The sequence below is a fragment of the Tamandua tetradactyla genome, chromosome 1 (assembly GCF_023851605.1).
Source record: "Tamandua tetradactyla isolate mTamTet1 chromosome 1, mTamTet1.pri, whole genome shotgun sequence".
In the NCBI taxonomy this organism is placed as follows: domain Eukaryota; kingdom Metazoa; phylum Chordata; class Mammalia; order Pilosa; family Myrmecophagidae; genus Tamandua; species Tamandua tetradactyla.
The window spans coordinates 78,290,801-78,310,851 of NC_135327.1; the positions used below are offsets into that span (position 1 = coordinate 78,290,801).

Below are 20,051 nucleotides of genomic sequence, written 5' to 3' on the forward strand. Positions count from 1 at the left end.
TTTCGGGGGGAGCGGTCAGGACTCAAAATTTTACATACAGTATGATGCCTCAAATCCTCTTTTTGGATTTAAGTAAGCTATAAATAAACTATTAGCCCCATTCTTGAGCCCATTACATAGAGAATGCACTTTACAGAACAGTAAGTCATATAATCTTCACATTTTCCGAAGAGAAAAGTGAGACTGAGACGGGTTAAGTAACTCGGGCCGCGTCCCAGTGCAATTCCTCGGGCCGAGCTCCGAGCCTGCACGCCATGGATGCCTCGATTTAGCCACTCAGCCCAATCAACGCCTGTCCTGTGTTGTATCAGCCCAGTCACGCAAGAACCACACCTGCTATGTAAAAACCGAAAGCACAAATCTTTTAAAATTTAAACTGAGATTTAGTTTTATAAAATGTATGTCCATTTCTGTTTTATTTTTGAGAACTCCTCTCCCGAGCTGGGAACGCCGAAGTCCTGGCCCGTGGAGCCCCGGGACCGTATCCACCACGCGCGGCCCAGCTCGCCTTCCCTCTGGCGTCTACGCTCCTGGCCGGGGGCTTTATAAGAGCCTCGCGCGACTCCCCCTCTTCTGAACGCCCTCCTTACCTGATGCCGTGGCCGAAGCTCGAGGTCTCCGCGCAGCCTCTGGCACCCGCAGCAGCAGCCGCTTCTGCAGGCGGGGCGGGGAGCCTGGCTCTCATTGGCCGCCACGCCCGGCCTGGGTGTGCGCGCTGGTAGGAGCGGTGGGAGGTGAGAGGGGGATCCTGATAGCCGGCCCTGCTCGGTGATGGGTGTGGGAGGAGGCGGGCTCGGGCGGTGAAGAGGGGCCTGGCCGCGCGCCCTGCTCGGTAAAGGTGGGAGGTAGGCCTGAGAGAGTGAGGGGTGCCCCCGGCCCTCAGGGGCCGAAATGTGAGGGTCGCGCGTGACCCGGAAGAGTGGGGTGGGGTTGTGCCCTGAGCCCTGTTCGATGGCAAGGGTGTGCGACGGGAGAGTTCCTAGGCCCGTGCGCCGCGGAGGCTTCTGCCCGGGCTGTTACTGTACGCCCTGCGCCAGGCTCGGCGAGGAGGAACGCGTGCGCTTGTAGAGTGCCCGGGACCAGCGAGGCCCAGTTCTGGAGTGGCCCCCGCCCTCCGCTGCAGCCACAAACCCTGATCGATCCCGAGCGGGTTAGAAGAGCCATGAACTAGGGAAATGGGGAAGGGGCCTGGGCGGTGCCTTGTTCCCCGACCCCTGCTTGGTACCTGGGGCAGGCAGTGGGAGCTGGCTTGAGGGAAGGGGTCCCTAGACCTGAGCACCGCGGCTTGTGGAGGTTCCGGGCCTTCATCTCGTGCCTGCTTTGGAGGTGGGGAGTGTGCCCGCAGGGAGGGCTTGTGCAGGGGGGCGCAGGCGTCCCTGGCACACACGTGGGGGTCTGTGGTGGATCCCCTGCATGGTGTGCCTTGATCCAGGGTGTGGGGAGTTACAGTTGTCTTAGTTCTTTCTCACTTTCCTCCCGTGATATGGGCGGGGTCCTTATTGTGTTACTGGCTACTCGCCAAAATAAACGTTTTATTCTGAAATAATTTCCAACTTACAAGATAGTTGCAAAAGTAACACAAAACTCATAGAGAGAACTCCAACATAACCCCCCCATACCCAGATCCACCTATTTTAACATTTTACCACATTTTCTTTATCATTCTATTTATCCATCTTCCAAACATTTGATACATCATGCTCCTTGAACACATAATACTTCCACGTTCATTTCCTAAGAACAAGGCTATTTAGTATGTAACCACCTTAACTGTAGTGATCAAGTTAAAAAAATTTAGCATTGATATAAGGCTTACAGTCATTCCAATTCTTTTTTTTTTTAGTATGACTAATGTCCGTTGTCCTTTTCTCCTCCATTTTAATAGATCCAGTCTAGGATCATATATTGTATTTAACAGTCTTTAAAAAAAATTGTAGAGGCATATATACAACATAACCGTTCCCATCTCAACAAGCGTACCGTTCAGTGAGATTAATCACATTTAGGAAGTTGTGCTGCCCTCGCTTCTTTCCGATACCAGAACTTTCCCATTAGCCCAACAGAAACCCTACATCTATTATGCATTAGGTTCCTATTCCCCCCTCATGCCTGCCCCTGGTGACCTGTAGTCTGCTTTCTGTCTAAATGAGTCTGTCTATCTACCTATATCACAAAAGTGGAATCATGCCATCTTTGTCTCTTTGTGACTAATTTCACTCAATTTGATTTCTTCAAGGTTTACTCATGTGGCATGTTATCAGCTTAATTCCATTGTATGTATATACCACATTTTGTTTATCAGTTCACCTGCTGATAGACTTTTGAGTTGCTTTAGGCTTTTGTGAATAATGCTGCTATGAATACTGGTGTACAAGTATCTGTGTGAGTCCCTGCTTTTCAGTTCTCTTGGGTATATACCTAGAAGATGGATTGCCAGGTCATATGGTAGTTCCGTGTTTAACTTTTTGAGGCGCCACCAAATTGTTTTCCACAATAGGTGCACTGTTTCACCTTCCTACCAACAAAGTACAGGGATTTCTATTTCTCTGCGTCTTCGTACAGAACTAATTTTTTTGAATTTTTTAAATAGTCATTTTCATGGGGGTGAAGTGGTATCTTGTAGTGTTGATTTTTATTTCCCTAATGGCTGTTGTTGAGCATCTTTTCATGTGCTTGTTGACCATTTGTGTTTATTCAAGTCCTTTGTTTTTAAATTGGGTTGTTTGTCCTTTTTTGGTTGAGTTGTAAAAATTCTTTATATATTCTGGATATACCCTTGTTAGAGATATGATTACCAAATATTTTCTCTTAATCTGTTGGTTGTCTTTTCACTTTCTTGATAATGTCCTCAGAAACAGAAAAGTTTTAACTTTAATGAAGTTTGACTTATGTATTTTTTTCTTTATTGATTGTTCTTGCAGTGTAAAGTCTTCAGAATCTATTGACTAATAAAAGGTCCTGAAGACCTTTATTTTCTTCTCAGGGAATTATCGTTTGAGCTCTTTTATTTAGGTCTTTCATCCATTTTGAGTTAATTTTTGTATATAGTGTTAGATAGGGGTCCAAACTAAATTCTTTTGCATGTGGATATACAGTTTTTCACAGCAACATTTGTTGAAGAGACTTTTCTTTCCCCCTTGAGTGGACTTGGCAATCTTAAGTAATTGGCCATTGATGTGTGGATTTATTTCTGAACTCATAATTCTATTCGGCTATCTATACGTCTGTCCTGTGCCAGTTCCACAGTTTTGATTACCGTAGCTTTGTTATGAAACTGGGAATCAATGAAGTGAGTTCCAATTTTGTTCTTTTTCAAGATGGTTTTGGCTGTTATGGGTCCCTTGCACTTGCTTGTGAACTTGGTAAGAAGTTTTTCCATTTCCATTAAGAAGGCTGTTGGAATTTTAATTGTGATTGCAGGGAATATGTAAATCACTTTGGGAAGTATTACCATTTTAATGATGTTAAGTATTCTAGTCCATAAGTATGAAATATCTTTATTTTTATTCAATTCTTCTTTAATTTCTTTCTATAATGATTTGTAGTTTTCTACTACATGTTCTTTACATCCTTGGTTTGATTTATTCCTAGGTATTCTTTTATGCTATTATAAATAGAAATTTTTCTTGATTTAATCTTCATATTTTTTATTACTAGTGTATAGAAATATACCACTGATTTTTTTTCTTTTTTCTTTTTTGCATGGGCAGGCATTGAAAATCAAACCTGGGTTTCCAGCATGGCAGGCGAGAATTCTGCCACTGAACCACCGCTGCACCACCCTTACCACTAATTTTTGCATGTTAATCTTGGGCCCTACCACTTTGCTGAATTCATTTATAAGCTACAGTAGCTTTCTTGTAGATTCTTCTAGATTTTATATATATAAGGTCACGTCATCTCTGAGTATATCTTCCTTTCTAACTTGAATGCCTTTTATTTCTCTTCTTGATTGATTGCTTGGACTAAAACTTCCAATACAATGTTAAATGACAGTGGGCATCCTTGTCTTGTTCCTTATACTGGATGGGAAGCTTTCAGTCTTTCACCGTTGAGTATGATGTTAGCTATGGGTTTTTCATATATGCTCTTTATCATATTGAGGAAGCTTCCTTCTATTCCTAGTTTTTAAAGTGTTTTTATCAAGAAGGTGTGCTAGATTTTGTCAAATACCTTTTCTGTGTCAATTGAGAGGACCATATGTTTTTTTCCCTTCATTCTGTTAATGTAATTTATTACATTAATATTTTTCTTATATTGAGCCAACCTTGCATACCTATGATAAATCCCACTTGATCATGGTATATAATTCTTTTAATGTGAGAATTTTTGCATCTGTATTCACAAGGGACATTAGCGTATAATTTTCTTTTCTTGTAGTATCTTTATTTCGCTTTGGTATTAGGGTGATATTGGCCTTATAGATGAGTCAGAGAGCGTTTTCTCTTCAGTATTTTGGAAGAGTTTTAGCAGATTGGTGTTAATTCTTTTTGAAATGTTTGGTAAAATTCATCAGCAACACTATCTGGTCTTGGGCTTTTCTCTTTGGGAAGGTTTTATTTATTTATTTTTTTAGGTACATGGTCCAGGAATTAAACCCAGGTCTCCCACATGGAAGACTAGCATTCTACCACTGAACCACCCGTGCACCCTGCAGAGGTTTTTGATGACGGATTCAGTCTCTTGTTATGGGCTGTTGAGATACTCTTTTTCTTCTTGAGTCAGTATATGTGGTTTGTGTGTTTCTAGGAATTTGTCCGTTTCATCTGGGTTATCTAATTTGTAGGCATATAGCATACAGTCCTCCTAAAATCTTTTTATTTCTGTGGGGTCAGAAGTATGTCCTGCCTTTCATTTCTGATTTTATCTCTCTCTCTCTCTCTCTATCAGTCTAGCTAAAGATCTGTAAATTTTATTCATCTTTTCAAAGAACCAACTTTTGGTTTTGTTAATTCTCGTTATTGTTTTTAATTTTCTATTTCATTCATCTCTGCCCTAATCCTTGTTAGTTCTTGCCTTCTGTTTGCTTTGGCTTAGCTTGGTTTTCTTTTTCTAGATCCTTCAATTGGGAGGTTGGGTCTCTGATTTAAGGTCTTTCTTCTTTTTAATTAAGCATTTAGAGCTATAAATTTCCATCTCAGCACTCACTTTTGTTCCATATTTTATTCTGAAATTTTAAAAAAAGGAGTCTCTATTTATGTTACAATATGGATGAACCTTGAAACCATTATGCTAAGTCAAAGAAGCCACTCACATATTGTATGATTCCATTTTTGTGGAATGACTAGACTAGGTCAATCTATAAATTTCGGAAGTAGATTAGTGGTTGTCTAGGACTGGATGAGGGGTGGGGCGGGGGTATTGTAGTTGATGGTTGGGGTATATGGGGTTTCTTGTTGGAGTGAGGAAAATGTTCTAAAATTGATTGAGGTAATGCTTGCACAACTCTGAGTGTACTAAGAGCTGTGTAACAGTATACTTGAAATGGGTAAATTGTATTTATTGTATCTTAATAAAGTGATAAAAATAGAATTTTGATTTATAATTATGTCTACTGCGTTTGTACTTTCTACCTCAATTTCTGCTTTTATCTTTATTTCCTTCCTTTTGCTTTCTTTTGATTTATTTTGTTGTTTAGTTAATTAATGATTTACAAATTTAATTCATTAATTTTTATTAATAAAAGTGTTTAGTGCAATGATGTTTTCTTCTGATCACTCATTTACATGCATCCCATTGATTCTGATATGTAGGAATTTCATTGTCATTTAAATAAATTCTGTAATTTCAGTTTGTATTTCCTTTTCATCAAAGAGTTGTTGAAAAGGAAGTTTTTAAATAAGAATATATAATTCTACATTGACGGGTTTTTTTTCCTTCATCACATTAAAGGTGTTGTTTCATTTTCTTCTGGTCTTCACTGTTGGTTTTTAGTACTTTGATTATAGGGTACGTTGGTGTTGTTTTCTGAGTTTCCTTTGGGGATTGCTGTGCTCCTGAATCTGCAGGTTGTTGTTGCTGTTGATTTAAAATAAAATTCAGCTAGAAGCTAAAACCTGAAGTTGTGGAATGGTAACCCACACAAAACTTTCAAATCTATTCTGTAACTGCTTGTTAAAAGGTACTCTGAAAATTATTGCTTTTCTAAAATTTTACTTTTTTGTATATGTTATATTTCACAAAAAGTTAGATTTCGGGCAGGCCATGGTGGCTTAGCAGGCAGAGTTCTTATAAACTTCCTAGTGCCAGCCCATGTGAAAAAAAAAAAGAAAAACCAAATTCAGAAAATTTTTGCTAATACTTTTTTCCCCTCTCATTTTGGAATATAAGATTATGTTTTCATCTGTTTGTAGACATGTCATTCTTTGCATGCTTTCATTGTGTACATGTATATTATTCTTTCTTTTTTTCTCATGCCTTTGTATGGGATTCATTGTGTGATCCAGTTCCACGCTCATGTTTTAAGTGTGTTGCCCATTTCTCTCCTAATGAAGGAGGGTGAAGGAGACTTTTCCTAACTTTATTAGTTCTAGAGCTCCCTCTTTGGTTGGTTTCATGAAATATTCTCCTCTCCTCCAGTGTTGACAGTTCTCTCTCTCCCTCTCTCTCTCTCTCTCTCTCTTGCTCTCTCTCTCGCTCTTGCTCTCTCTCTCTCTCTCTCTCTCTCTCTCTCTCTCTTGCTCCCTCTCTCTCTCTCTCTCTTGCTCTCTCTCTCTCTCTCTCTCTTTCTCTCTCTCTCCTCCCACCCCCCTTCCTTTCTGTTCCTGCCCTGCTCAGTTTGGATTCTACTTCCAGCAGTTTCTCTTTACTGTGGGGCTTTGTCCTGTAATCAGCTTTAGTCAATTAGAATAAGGAGCTCATTGAACTTGAGCTGTTGCAGTGCTGTTGACCTTTCTACAGTTCTCTGGCTCTTACTTGGGAATTGGAGTCTGCGAATCTCCCTCCCAGTTTTGGATATTTTGCTCAGATTGGCCATGTGAGGGTCTCTGTGGTAATTTGTGGATTCTCAAACTCTCAGGGATATCAGAAGAACTATCATCCCTTCTCTACTTCTCCTGCACAGCCACTGACACCGAGTAAGTTTAGTTAGTATTGGAGACTTATTCCTGCCTACTCAAATCTGTGGGTTTGTGGGAATACTTTGTCACCTAGTTTGTTGGTGTTACCTGGGCGTTTTTGGCTTTCTGTATTTTATTTTAGGGTGTGAATTTGGGGAGATTAAAAACCATGTGGCCCACTGTCATCTTCTCAGAAAATAGAAAAAGCAAAAACCATACTCTGAAAGTTACTTTTTAAGAAGCTGTTTTCACACTTGAAATGTAATAAAGAAAGTGATTTGGAGCTTGAACTTTAGAGTTAGTCTTGAATTGAAATACCATTCTGCTGGTGATTATCTGTGATTTATTCCAAATCTCAGTTTTCTTATCTTAAGGACAGTGTTCAGAATTCTTAACAAACTGTACAGCCCAGGTACTAACCTATTAGAAAAGAACACTGTGACACTGTGAGCAATCAAAACAGATGACTTTGAATAATTAGTTTGGCTGTACCAGTGTGAGCTGGCTGACGACCAATTCTGCTTATTTGTGAAATGGAATTTAAGTATATATGTCAGGCAGTTTTGTAAGGAATAAATGCAGAAAATCCTTATAAGAGATATTTGATGCATAAATATCTTACTAGGACATAGAAAGTATATAATAATAGAATTTTTAAATTACTGTCACTTATCAGCAGTTTGGGAAACACTGATAAGTGTTTACTCTGCAAGCTTACTCTGTAAACTTTTCCTGAATGCTCTCAGTTCTTTCACTCCTACCCCTATCTAATTGCCAATGCCAATAGGTTCTTCTTTCTCTGAGCTTTCATAACATTTTGTTTAAATAACAAATACAGCATTTTATCACATTATATTTAGGGGTAGAGGTAGGGGCAAGTTTTGAAGACATCAGCTATTTATCAGCTGGTACAGATGTATTTTGAATTTGGCTACAAATAGTAGTAGCCCCTCACTGGGGTCCTGTGGCTGAGTTTCAGCTCTTGTTATACCTGTGTCCTTGCTGGATAGTGAATACTTCGTGACAACTTAGTCCAACCCATAACATGAAGATGCTCAATCTGTGTTGATTTGTAAAACAGTTGAAAACATGCACACACATAAAAGAAACAGCTTTAACTCCAGTTTCAACTGGAGAAAATAAATATGTTAGAGGAGGGGATAATTGCAGAGAAAGTTTCCATGATAGATAACAGAGACAAGGAAGAGCATCTGTGCTTTAGGAATAATAGAAAGGATCAGTGAAGATATGCTGTCAGTAAGGTTTTAAATCAAAGACTAAAAATAAAGGTAGGTAAAATCATTCACATCTGATGGTCACAGTTGGCTTGTAATGCGTTTGGCAAAATCAAATTGTAGACTAGAAATGTCAAGATGGTAGGTTTGCAGTAACTTTGGTACAAGGTGTCTTGGAGAATTGGACTACTAAATGAAAGGATGCGTGAGAAGCTTTAAGTCAAGGTGAAGATTCTAAGTTTCTCACAGACTGAGATGGGCTGAGACCAAAGGTATATTTTTACTGAAAATGTGGCATACTTGCAAAGCCACATAAAATTTGTATAAATTTAGAAAATAGATGCTCAGATAGGCTGTGACCTTTTCTTTATGCTGTGCTTCATCGTGTAGTATTTCTTCAGCTGGTCATGTACTTTTCTTCACTGTCCAAATTCTACTTGTCTTTTAGGACATCTTTCAGAAAGCCTTACCAAATTTACTTTCTCCTTGTTTTTAGCAATTTGATATGTCACAGATCTAACCAGACTCTCCTCAGATTTGCTTTTCTCCCCTTCATTAGTGGATGGGGTTTGCTGTGATTTCCTCCATTGGAGTAAGTGAAGGAGCTGAAGGCTTCCTTTGGAATTGACTCAATTGAAGAGAGCTTCCTCATCCAGAGCCATTTCTTGTTCCTGGAGTGGCCCAAATCCAATCACCATTTGATGTGGAGTCATAAAGATCCAGTCTCTTGCCCTTCATCTCAGGACACCTCAGAAGGGTCATGGTCATTCTATCTCCAGACCTTTGAATGTTTCCTTTTCCAAGGATTGGTAGTAGTAACTCTTTTGTTCCTAATATTGTTATTGTAAATCTTTTCTCTCTTTATTTTTTGATGCATGTAACCAGAAATTTATGGATTTTGTTGCTATTTCAAAAATGCATTCTTTGGCTTTGTCAGTATTCTCTATTATTTGTTTTTTTATAACCAACATGTCTATTAAATTGTCTGCCAAAATTATCTTTATTTTGTTTTTGCTACTTATTTTAGGTTTAATTTGATCTTTTTTTCATAATTTCTTAAAGAGGAAGCTTAATAATTTAGTTTAGACTTTTCTCCTTTTCTAATATAAGCATATAAACATCTAAGCCCTACTTTAACTGCATCCCATACTTTTTGATATGCTTTTATTTTCATTCAATCCAAAATATATTTCATTTCTCTTGTAATTATGTCTTTGACTCATAGGTTATTTCAGAGTACAATATATTAATTTCAAAATATTTTTGAATTGTCTACATACCTTTCTGTTATTTTTTTCAAAATCAATTCCATTATTCTCAGATAACATATGATGTTAGTTCGTAAGATGTTGGAATGCAGTATACCGGAAACAGAACGGCTTTTAAAAAGGGGAGTTTAATAAGTCACAAGCTTATAGCTCTAAGCGTATGAAAATGTCCCAACTCAGGCATCGGGGAAAGATGCCTTAATTCAAGGAAGGCCAATGGGTTAGGAACACCTCTGTCAGCTGAGAAGTCACATGGTTGGCATCTGCTGGTTCCTTGCTCCTGGGCTCTGTTGCTTTCAGCCTCTGTTCCTGTGGGGGTTCCTCACTTTGCTTCTCTGGGGCTGGCTTTCATCTTTTGGCTTCCCTTGGCTCTCTCCAGGTTCTGGCTTGCCTCACATCTCATGGCGATATCTGCCAGACTCCAAGCATCTCTAAACATCCATGTCTCACTTCTGCACATGTCGGCATCTGTGTCATCGCTGCTCTGAAATTTCTGTTGGCTTTGTCGTTTCTGTAGGCTCTGTCTTTTCACACTCTCTCCAAAATGTTTCCTCTTTGAAGGATTCTGGTAAACTAATCAAGACCCACCTTGAATGCGTGGAGTCATATCTCCATCTAATCAAAAGGTCACACCCAGAATTGGGCGTATTACATCTCCATGGAGATAATCTAATCAAGGGTTTCCAACCTACAATACTGAATCAGAATTGAAAGAAATGGCTGTTCCCACAATATTGGGTCAAATTAAAACATGGCTTTTCTGGGGTACATAATACTTTCAAACCAGCATGCCATACTGTATATGATTCGATCTATTTAAATCTATTGAGATTTGCTTTATAAAACATCATCAAACTGAATATTCTGTATACTTAAAAAAGGTGGTTTGCTTAAATTGAGATGGCTTATTATTCTTTCCAGTTTTTATGCACGTACTAATTTTTTTGCTGAGTGATTAGTTTAAGAATCACCAATTATATTTGTTGTTAAAGGAGACATTTATAAGAGATGACACTGATCTTTTTCAAGGTTAAAAATACCTCAAGAGGGGACTTCCGGAGAAGATGGCGGCTTAGTAAGACGCGCGGGTCTTAGTTCCTCCTCCAGAACAGCTACTAAAGAAATAGAAACGGTACAGGGCAGCTCCCAGAGCCACGGCAGAGACCAAAAAGACAGCGTTCCCCATTCTGGAATGGCGGAACAGGCTGGGAGAATTTTCTGTGGTGAGATCTCCGAGGGGCGTGCGCTTCCTCGGGCCGGGGCGGCTGGCGGCCGGAGTCCCTCCCTCCCTCCTTCCTGGGCCGGCTGGGAGATTTGGACAGGCGGTCCCCTCAAGCCACGGCGGCCAGCGCCCCCGCCCCCCATGCGGGGCCTCCCGGGCCGGCTGGGAGAATTGGATTGGAGGTCCCCCAAGCCGCAGAGGCTGGCGCCTCCCCCACGCGTGGATTCCCGGGCCGGCTGGGAGATTTGGACCGGCACTTCCCCAAGCCGCTTCGGCTGGCGACCCTCCCCCACAGGGAGAGTTTTCCAAAGTCAAAGGAACCACAGCATCTTTTACTGGTGGGACCCGCAGACAGATGAGCACCACGAGCGCAACATACTGGGCAGGATAAGAAAAACAGAGCCCAGAGATTTCACAGGAAAATCTTTCAACCTGCTGGGTCCCACACCCAGGGAAATCTGATTAAATGCCAAGATGACAGCAGAAAATAACGGATCATGCTAGGAAAGTTGAAGATATGGCCCAGTCAAAGGAACAAACCAATAATTCAAATGAGATACAAGAGCTGAGACAACTAATTCTGAATATATGAACAGAAATGGAAAACCTCTTCAAAAACCAAATCAATAAATTGAGGGAGGACATGAAGAAGACATGGGCTGAACAAAAAGAAGAAATAGAAAGTCTGAAAAAAACAAATCACAGAACTTATGGCAGTGAAGGACAAAGTAGAAAAGATGGAAAAAACAATGGATAACACAATGGTAAATTTAAAGAGACAGAAGCTAAAATTAGTGAACTGGAGGATGGAACATCTGAATTCCAGAAAGATACAGAAACTATAGGGAAAAGAATGGAAAAATTTGAGCAGGGAATCAGGGAACTGAATGATAATATGAAGCACACAAATATACGTGTTGTGGGTGTCCCAGAAGGAGAAGAGAAGGGAAAAGGAGGAGAAAAACTAATGGAAGAAATTATCACTGAAAATTTCCCAACTCTTATGAAAGACCTAAAATTACAGATCCAAGAAGTGCAGAGCACCCCAAAGAGAATAGACCCAAAAAGGCGTTCTCCAAGACACTTACTAGTTAGAATGTCAGAGGTCGAAGAGAAAGAGAGGATCTTGAAAGCAGCAAGAGAAAAACAATCCATCACATACAAGGGAAACCCAATAAGACTATGTGTAGATTTCTCAGCAGAAACCATGGAAGCTAGAAGATAGTGGGATGATATATTTAAATTACTAAAAGAGAAAACCTGCCAACCAAGACTTCTATATCCAGCAAAATTGTCCTTCAAAAATGAGGGAGAAATTAAAACATTTTCAGACAAAAAGTCACTGAGAGAATTTGTGACCAAGAGACCAGCTCTGCAAGAAATACTAAAGGGAGCACTAGAGTCAGAACCGAAAAGACAGAAGAGAGAGGTATGGAGAAGAGTGTAGAAAGAAGGAAAATCAGATATGATATATATAATACAAAAGGCAAAATGGTAGAGGAAAATATTATCCAAACAGTAATAACACTAAATGTTAATGGACTGATTCCCCAATCAAAAGACATAGACTGGCAGAATGGATTAAAAAACAGGATCCTTCTATATGTTGTCTACAGGAAACACATCTTAGACCCAAAGATAAACATAGATTGAAAGTGAAAGGTTGGGAAAAGATATTACATACAAATAACAACCAGAAAAGAGCAGGAGTAGCTATACTAATATCCAACAAATTAGACTTCAAATGTAAAACAGTTAAAAGAGACAAAGAAGGACACTATCTACTAATAAAAGAACAATTAAACAAGAAGACATAACAATCATAAATATTTATGTGCCAAACCAGAATGCCCCAAAATACGTGAGGAATACACTGCAAACACTGAAAAGGGAAATAGACACATATACCATAATAGTTGGAGACTTCGATTTACCACTCTCATCAATGGACAGAACATCTAGACAGAGGATCAATAAAGAAATTAAGAGAATTTGAACATTGCAATAAATGAGCTAGACTTAACAGACATTTATAGGACATTACATCCCACAACAGCAGGATACACCTTTTTCTCAAGTGCTCATGGATCATTCTCAAAGATAGACCATATGCTGGGTCACAAAGGAAGTCTCAACAAATTTAAAAAGATTGAAATCATACACAACACTTTCTCGGATCATAAAGGAATGAAGTTGGAAATCAATAATAGGCGGACTGCCAGAAAATTCACAAATACGGGGAGGCTCAACAACACACTCTTAAACAACGAGTGGGTCAAAGAAGAAATTGCAAGAGAAATTAGTAAATATCTCGAGGCAAATGAAAATGAAAACACAACATATCAAAACCTATGGGACCCAGCAAAGGCAGTGCTAAGAGGGAAATTTATTGCCCTAAATGCCTATATCAGAAAAGAAGAAAAGGCAAAAATGCAGGAATTAACTGTCCACTTGGAAGAACTGGAGAAAGAACAGCAAACTAACCCCAAAGCAAGCAAAAGGAAAGAAATAACAAAGATTAGAGCAGAAATAAATGAAATTGAAAACATGAAAACAATAGAGAAAATCAATAAGACCAGAAGTTGGTTCTATGAGAAAATCAATAAGATTGATGGGCCCTTAGCAAGGTTGACAAAAAGAAGAGGAGAGAGGATGCAAGTAAATAAGATCAGAAATGGAAGAGGAGACATAACCACTGACCTCACAGAAATAAAGGAGGTAATAACAGGATACTATGAACAACTTTACGCTAATAAATACAACAATTTAGAGGAAATGGACGGGTTCCTGGAAAGACATGAACAACCAACTTTGACTCAAGAAGAAATAGATGACCTCAACAAGCCAATCACAAGTAAAGAAATTGAATCAGTCACTCAAAAGCTTCCTAAAAAGAAAAGTCCAGGACCAGATGGCTTCACATGTGAATTCTACCAAACATTCCAGAAAGAATTAGTACCAACTCTCCTCAAACTCTTCAAAAAATTGAAGCGGAGGGAAAGCTACCTAATTCATTCTATGAAGCCAACATCACCCTCATACCAAAACCAGGCAAAGATATTACAAAAAAAGAAAACTACAGACCAATCTCTCTAATGAATATAGATGCAAAAATCCTAAACAAAATTCTAGCAAATAGAATCCAGCAACACATTGGAAGAATTATATATCATGACCAAGTAGGATTCATCCCAGGTATGCAAGGATGGTTCAACATAAGGAAATCAATTAATGTAATACACCATATCAACAAATCAAAGCAGAAAAATCACATGATCATCTCAATTGATGCAGAGAAGGCATTTGACAAGATTCAACATCCTTTCCTGTTGAAAACACTTCAAAAGATAGGAATACAAGGGAACTTCCTTAAAATGATAGAGGGAATATATGAAAATCCCACAGCTAATATCATCCTCAATGGGGAAAAATTGAAAACTTTCCCCCTAAGATCAGGAACAAGACAAGGATGTCCACTATCACCACTATTATTCAACATTGTGTTGGAGGTTCTAGCCAGAGCAATTAGACAAGAAAAAGAAATACAAGGCATCAAAATTGGAAAGGAAGAAGTAAAACTATCACTGTTTGCAGATGATATGATAGTATACGTCGAAAACCTGGAAAAATCCACAACAAAACTACTAGAGCTAATAAATGAGTACAGCAAAGTAGCAGGTTAAAAGATCAACATTCAAAAATCTGTAGCATTTCTATACACTAGCAATGAACAAGCTGAGGGGGAAATCAAGAAAAGAATTCCATTTACAATTGCAACTAAAAGAATAAAATACCTAGGAATAAACTTAACTAAAGAGACAAAAAACCTGTACAAAGAAAACTACAAAAAACTGTTAAAAGAAATCACATGAGACCTAAATAGATGGAAGGGCATACCATGTTCATGGATTGGAAGACTAAATATAGTTAAGATGTCAATCCTACCTAAATTGATTTACAGATTCAATGCAATACCAATCAAAATCCCAACAACTTATTTTTCAGAAATAGAAAAACCAATAAGCAAATTTATCTGGAAGGGCAGGGTGCCCCAAATTGCTAAAAGTATCTTGAGGAAAAAAACGAAGCTGGAGGTCTCACGCTGCCGGACTTTAAGGCATATTATGAAGCCACAGTGGTCAAAACAGCATGGTATTGGCATAAAGATAGATATATCGACCAATGGAATTGAATAGAGTGCTCAGATATAGACCCTCTCATCTATGGACATTTGATCTTTGATAAGGCAGTCAAGCCAACTCACCTGGGACAGAACAGTCTCTTCAATAAATGGTGCCTAGAGAACTGGATATCCATATGCAAAAGAATGAAAGAGGACCCGTATCTCACACCTATACAAAAGTTAACTCAAAATGGATCAAAGATCTAAACATTAGGTCTAAGACCATAAAACAGTTAGAGGAAAATGTAGGGAGATATCTTATGAAACTTACAATTGGAGGCAGTTTTATGGACCTTAAACATAAAGCAAGAGCACTGAAGAAAGAAAGAAAGAAATGGGAGCTCCTCAAAATTAAACACTTTTGTGCATCAAAGAACTTCACCAAGAAAGTAGAAAGGCAGCCTACACAATGGGAGACAATATTTGGAAACGACATATCAGATAAAGGTCTAGTATCCAGAATTTATAAAGAGATTGTTCAACTCAACAACAAAAAGACAGCCAACCCAATTACAAAATGGGAAAAAGACTTGAACAGACACCTCTCAGAAGAGGAAATGCAAATGGTCCAAAGGCACATGAAGAGATGCTCAACGTCCCTGGCCATTAGAGAAATGCAAAACAAAACCACAATGAGATATCATCTCACACCCACCATTATCAACAAAACAGAAAATGACAAGTGCTGGAGAGGATGCGGAGAAAGAGGCACACTTATCCACTGTTGGTGGGAATGTCAAATGGTGCAACCACTGTGGAAGGCAGTTTGGCGGTTCCTCAAAAAACTGAATATAGAATTGCCATATGACCCAGCAATACCATTGCTAGGTATCTACTCAGAGGACTTAAGGGCAAAGACACAAACGGACATTTGCACACCAATGTTTATAGCAGCATTATTTACAATTGCAAAGAGATGGAAACAGCCAAAATGTCCATCAACAGACGAGTGGCTGAAAAAGCTGTGGTATATACATACGATGGAATATTATGCAGCTTTCAGACAGGATAAACTTATGAAGCATGTAATAACATGGATGGACCTAGAGAACATTATGCTGAGTGAGTATAGCCAAAAAGTGAAAGACAAATACTGTATGGTCCCACTGATGTGAACGGACATTCGAGAATAAACTTGGAATATGTCATTGGTAACAGAAGACCAGCAGGAATTAGAAACAGGGTAAGATAATGGGTAATTGGAGCTGAAGGGATACAGACTGTGCAATAGGACTAGATACAAAAACTCAAAAATGGACAGCATAATACTACCTAATTGTAATGTAATTATGTTAGAACACTGAATGAAGCTGCATCTGAGGTATAGTTTTTTTTGTTTGTTGGTTTGTTTGTTTGTTTGTTGGTGTTTTTTTGTTTTTTTTTCTTTTTCCTTTTTTTCTTTTTTCTTTTTATTATTATTTTTATCTTTTTCTCTATATTATCATTCTATATCTTTTTCTGTTGTTTTGCTAGTTCTTTTCCAAAATCGATGCAAATGTACTAAGAAATGATGATCATACATCTATGTGATGATATTAAGAATTACTGATTGCATATGTAGAATGGAATGATTTCTAAATGTTGTGTTAGTTAATTTTTTTTTAATTAAAAAAAAAAAACAAAAAAAAAAAACAGAAAACCTTTCCACCCTGAGAAATTGCCCTGCTGGACTTGAAGAAGCAAGTTGCTATGATGTGAACTGCCTGTGAAGAGGGCCACAGGGAAGCTGTAGGAGCTAAGGCCCTCTGTCTATAATCACAAGGAGCTAAATTCTATATAACAGGACCTGGGAAGAGGAACCCAAACTCCAGGAGATAGTGCAACCCAGTCAACACATTGCGAGACACAGAGCAGAGGACCCAGCTAAGCTGTGGCCAGACTCTTGACCAATGGAAAAGGAACTGAAATAATAAATTTGGCAGAGAATCAGAGATTGGTGTTCTAGGGCAGACTGCTTTCTGATCATTTTCAGCTGAAACCCATTTTCAGAAAACAAGATGAGTGTCATATGGTCCATCCCATATCTATTCATCATTTCCTCCCAGTTCTCCAAAACCTAGCACCAGTACAGAAGGTCATGAAGGAAGCATTGGCATATAGCAGCAATTCTGGTTCAAATGGCCCAGAATCAGCAATTCTATCATCCAGTCAAGAAACCTTGTCTCTAGTTGCCAGTTATTCCTCAGAAAGAGTGAAGCAACGTATACTTCCATAAGTACAAGAGGACTAGAGGTCTTATTTCCCGTGTGCAATGGAAGGAAATGTAGACAGCCAGCTTCTTGGGCAAGCTATTCCATCTATATCTCCAACATATCTTGCTTTCAACCCACTACAGACGCTAATGTGGCAGCAGAGGCATGGCCATCAGTATTATGCACAGTATGAAGCTGTAATTTCAGCTCAGGCCACATTGTGTGCAATCCACCTGAACCTACTGCTTCACGTCCTCTAAATCTGGCATGTGTTCTTGAAGAAGAATCCCCACCCACCAGCTCCAAGTCCAGTGGCCTGAGAGAATTAACCCATGAATGAGAATGTTCAGATGAACGCACAGGGAGATCCAGTGCTTAAACAAAGAAGACTTCAATCAAGACTGGCTGGACTGGATTTACACATTCTCACAAGTTGCAGTTCTCCTTAGCATTGTATCCTTTTATTCTTCTTTTAGTCAGTTGATCATGGAATGGGAGACATGCCAGCAATTTGTTTACCCGAAGCTGGATGATTTCCTTTTAGGCAAGAAGGAGGTCAGCACAGACTCCCAGTAATAACACCAGAGTTAACAGTGACGGGAGAACTGTAAACAATCTAGAACTTGAACGAAGCGTTTATGGATAATGAGCTTAACAATGAGCATGGAGGAGATACAGGGAAAGGTGCCAGTCAGTTCAAAGGCCTAGATTAAATGGCTTTAGCTTGGTCTTTTATCACCTTTATTTCATTTACACCATAGTGACCTCCCCAGGCTGCCAATTAGACCCCAGTGCCAGCTGCAAAGGAGGGTTTGATTTTAGGAAAGTGTGTTAAATCAAGTCCTTCAGTGTATAAGTTGAGCAAATATATCTGTTTTCTGGGAATTATTCTGAAAGTTTTAAACAGAATGACCTTATAGTTTTTGATAAAGAATGTTATCCACCTAAAACGCACTTTTCCAGCCTTAAAGCAAGAAACTTCTCAAAAATCTTAACTTTACTGAATAACAGAAACCTTCTATTTTAAGGGCATGTGTCACATCAATTGGAATTAGTACTTTAAAGAAAAGGCAGCTCTTCAGGGGAATTAATAGTAATATAAAGTGTTTGATACCAGCCGTACTTTTATAAAATGAGATATAGTGGAAATCATTCCATGTTGCAAGAAAAAACAACATGAACTTAGATGCAAACAGTGAAAAAATAAAACACTTATGAAAAAAATCCAAGAAATAAATAGAGAAACTTACCTGTTCATGGACTAAATTGTAAGAATATTAGATTATTATTCATTCGTAGGTGTCCACCTGATAGACAGTAGGGAGAAGTGCATTCCAGGCAAGTGGAACAGGTGACAACTGAGTACAAAGGCAAAAGTCAGGAGTGAGTTTGGGGTGACATTGACATTTGTATACTCAGACACCCAAGAAAAGAACTGGTTTAAGGATGTAATTGGATAATTTTAGCAGTTTAGAATATCAGCTTCATTTTTTTCACTGTGAGATTATTCACATACAGACTCCAGCAGTGTACTTACATAATAATTAATGTTAAGGTACCACAGTATAGTGGGGGTGCTTGAAACTCAGAAAGCACAGTGAGGGGTTAAACCACATGGAGCCCATTTACCCTGGTCTGCCAGCTCATCACTAAGCATCTGTAACCTCTCTGGGACTCCAGCTATATCAGATTCACAGGATGGATTTTGCAGGGACAGAAGAGCCAGATAGTGGGTTGGGGTTGGGCTGAAAAAGGAAAACTCTTATTGCAGAGGTTGCAGGACAAGAGCCAAATGCAGGAAACCTTTTCCATGGTTGCTCTGGATAGTTTCAACTCAGAGACGTTGGTCAAAGCACACTTAGATTGAGGTGATGGAAAAGTTTTAGTAATGAATGGTGATGATGGTAGCACAACATTGTGGATGTAATTAGTAGAATACTTAAGTAGAATATCATATGACCTAGCAATCCCATCATTCCTAGGCATACAACCAAAAGAATCAAAAGCAGGGATTCAGACAGATATTTTGTGCACCAGTGTTTGCAGCAGCCATTATTCACAAGGCCCAAAAGGTGGAAGCAACCCTAGTGTCCATCAGCAGATTAATGATAAATGAAATGTTGTGTATATACACCATGGAATATTATTCAGTCATAAACAGGAATGAGGTTCTGGTACATGTGACAGCATGGAAGAACCATGAAGGAGGACATCTTGTTGAATGAGATCTTTGTTTAGATCTTCTGTTGTTTCTTTTAGCAATTTCCTATAGTTTTCTGTATATGGGTCTTTTGTGTTCTTGGTTAAATATATTCCTAAATATTTTATTCCTTAGGTTGCTATTGTAAATCGAATTTTTTCTTGATTTCCTCCTCACATTGCTCATTACTAATATATAGAAACACTACTTATTTTTGAGTGTTGATTATTCCCTACCCCTGCCACTTTGCTGTACTCATTTATTAGCTCTAGTCACTTTGCTGTAGATTTTTCAGGATTTTCGATATATAGCACTGTGTCATCTGCAAACAGAGTTTTACTTCTTCCTTTCCAATTTGGATGCCTTTTATTTCTTTTTCTTGTCTGATTGTTCTGGTTAGAACTTTCAGCACAATGTTAAATAACAGTGGTGACAGTGGGCATCCTTGTCTTGTTCCTGAGAGTAGAGGGAAAGCTTCCAGATACATGCCAGATACAGAAGGACATATTTTATGATCTCACTTATAGGAAATATCTAAAATATTCAAATTAATGGAGACAGAAAATAGACTATGGAATACTAGTGGCAGGGGTAGAGAATGGGGAATTAAAACTTAATGTGTACAAAGCTTCTTTGGAATGACGGAAAAGTTTTGGTAATGGATGATGTTGGTGGTAACAACATCGTGAGTGT

The 20,051-nt window shown here is 38.9% G+C and overlaps 2 protein-coding genes and 1 pseudogene across 3 annotated transcripts in view; 2 read left to right on the forward strand and 1 right to left on the reverse strand.

Moving 5' to 3' along the window:
* The window catches only part of BLVRA (biliverdin reductase A), a 61,786-nt gene extending 60,774 nt beyond the window's left edge, over nt 1-1,012 (reverse strand). The window contains exon 1 of the mRNA XM_077119356.1: nt 591-1,012. The gene's annotated coding sequence lies outside the window, so the exon portion shown is untranslated. The remainder of the gene's footprint in view (nt 1-590) is intronic.
* Nucleotides 775-20,051, forward strand: part of COA1 (cytochrome c oxidase assembly factor 1) — a 199,889-nt gene continuing 180,612 nt past the window's right edge. Inside the window, exon 1 of one of the 2 annotated variants that reach the window (XM_077119345.1) lies at nt 775-845. The gene's annotated coding sequence lies outside the window, so the exon portion shown is untranslated. The remainder of the gene's footprint in view (nt 846-20,051) is intronic. The other variant, XM_077119346.1, reaches the window with a different exon arrangement.
* Nucleotides 952-18,825, forward strand: LOC143680949 (homocysteine-responsive endoplasmic reticulum-resident ubiquitin-like domain member 2 protein pseudogene; annotated as a pseudogene).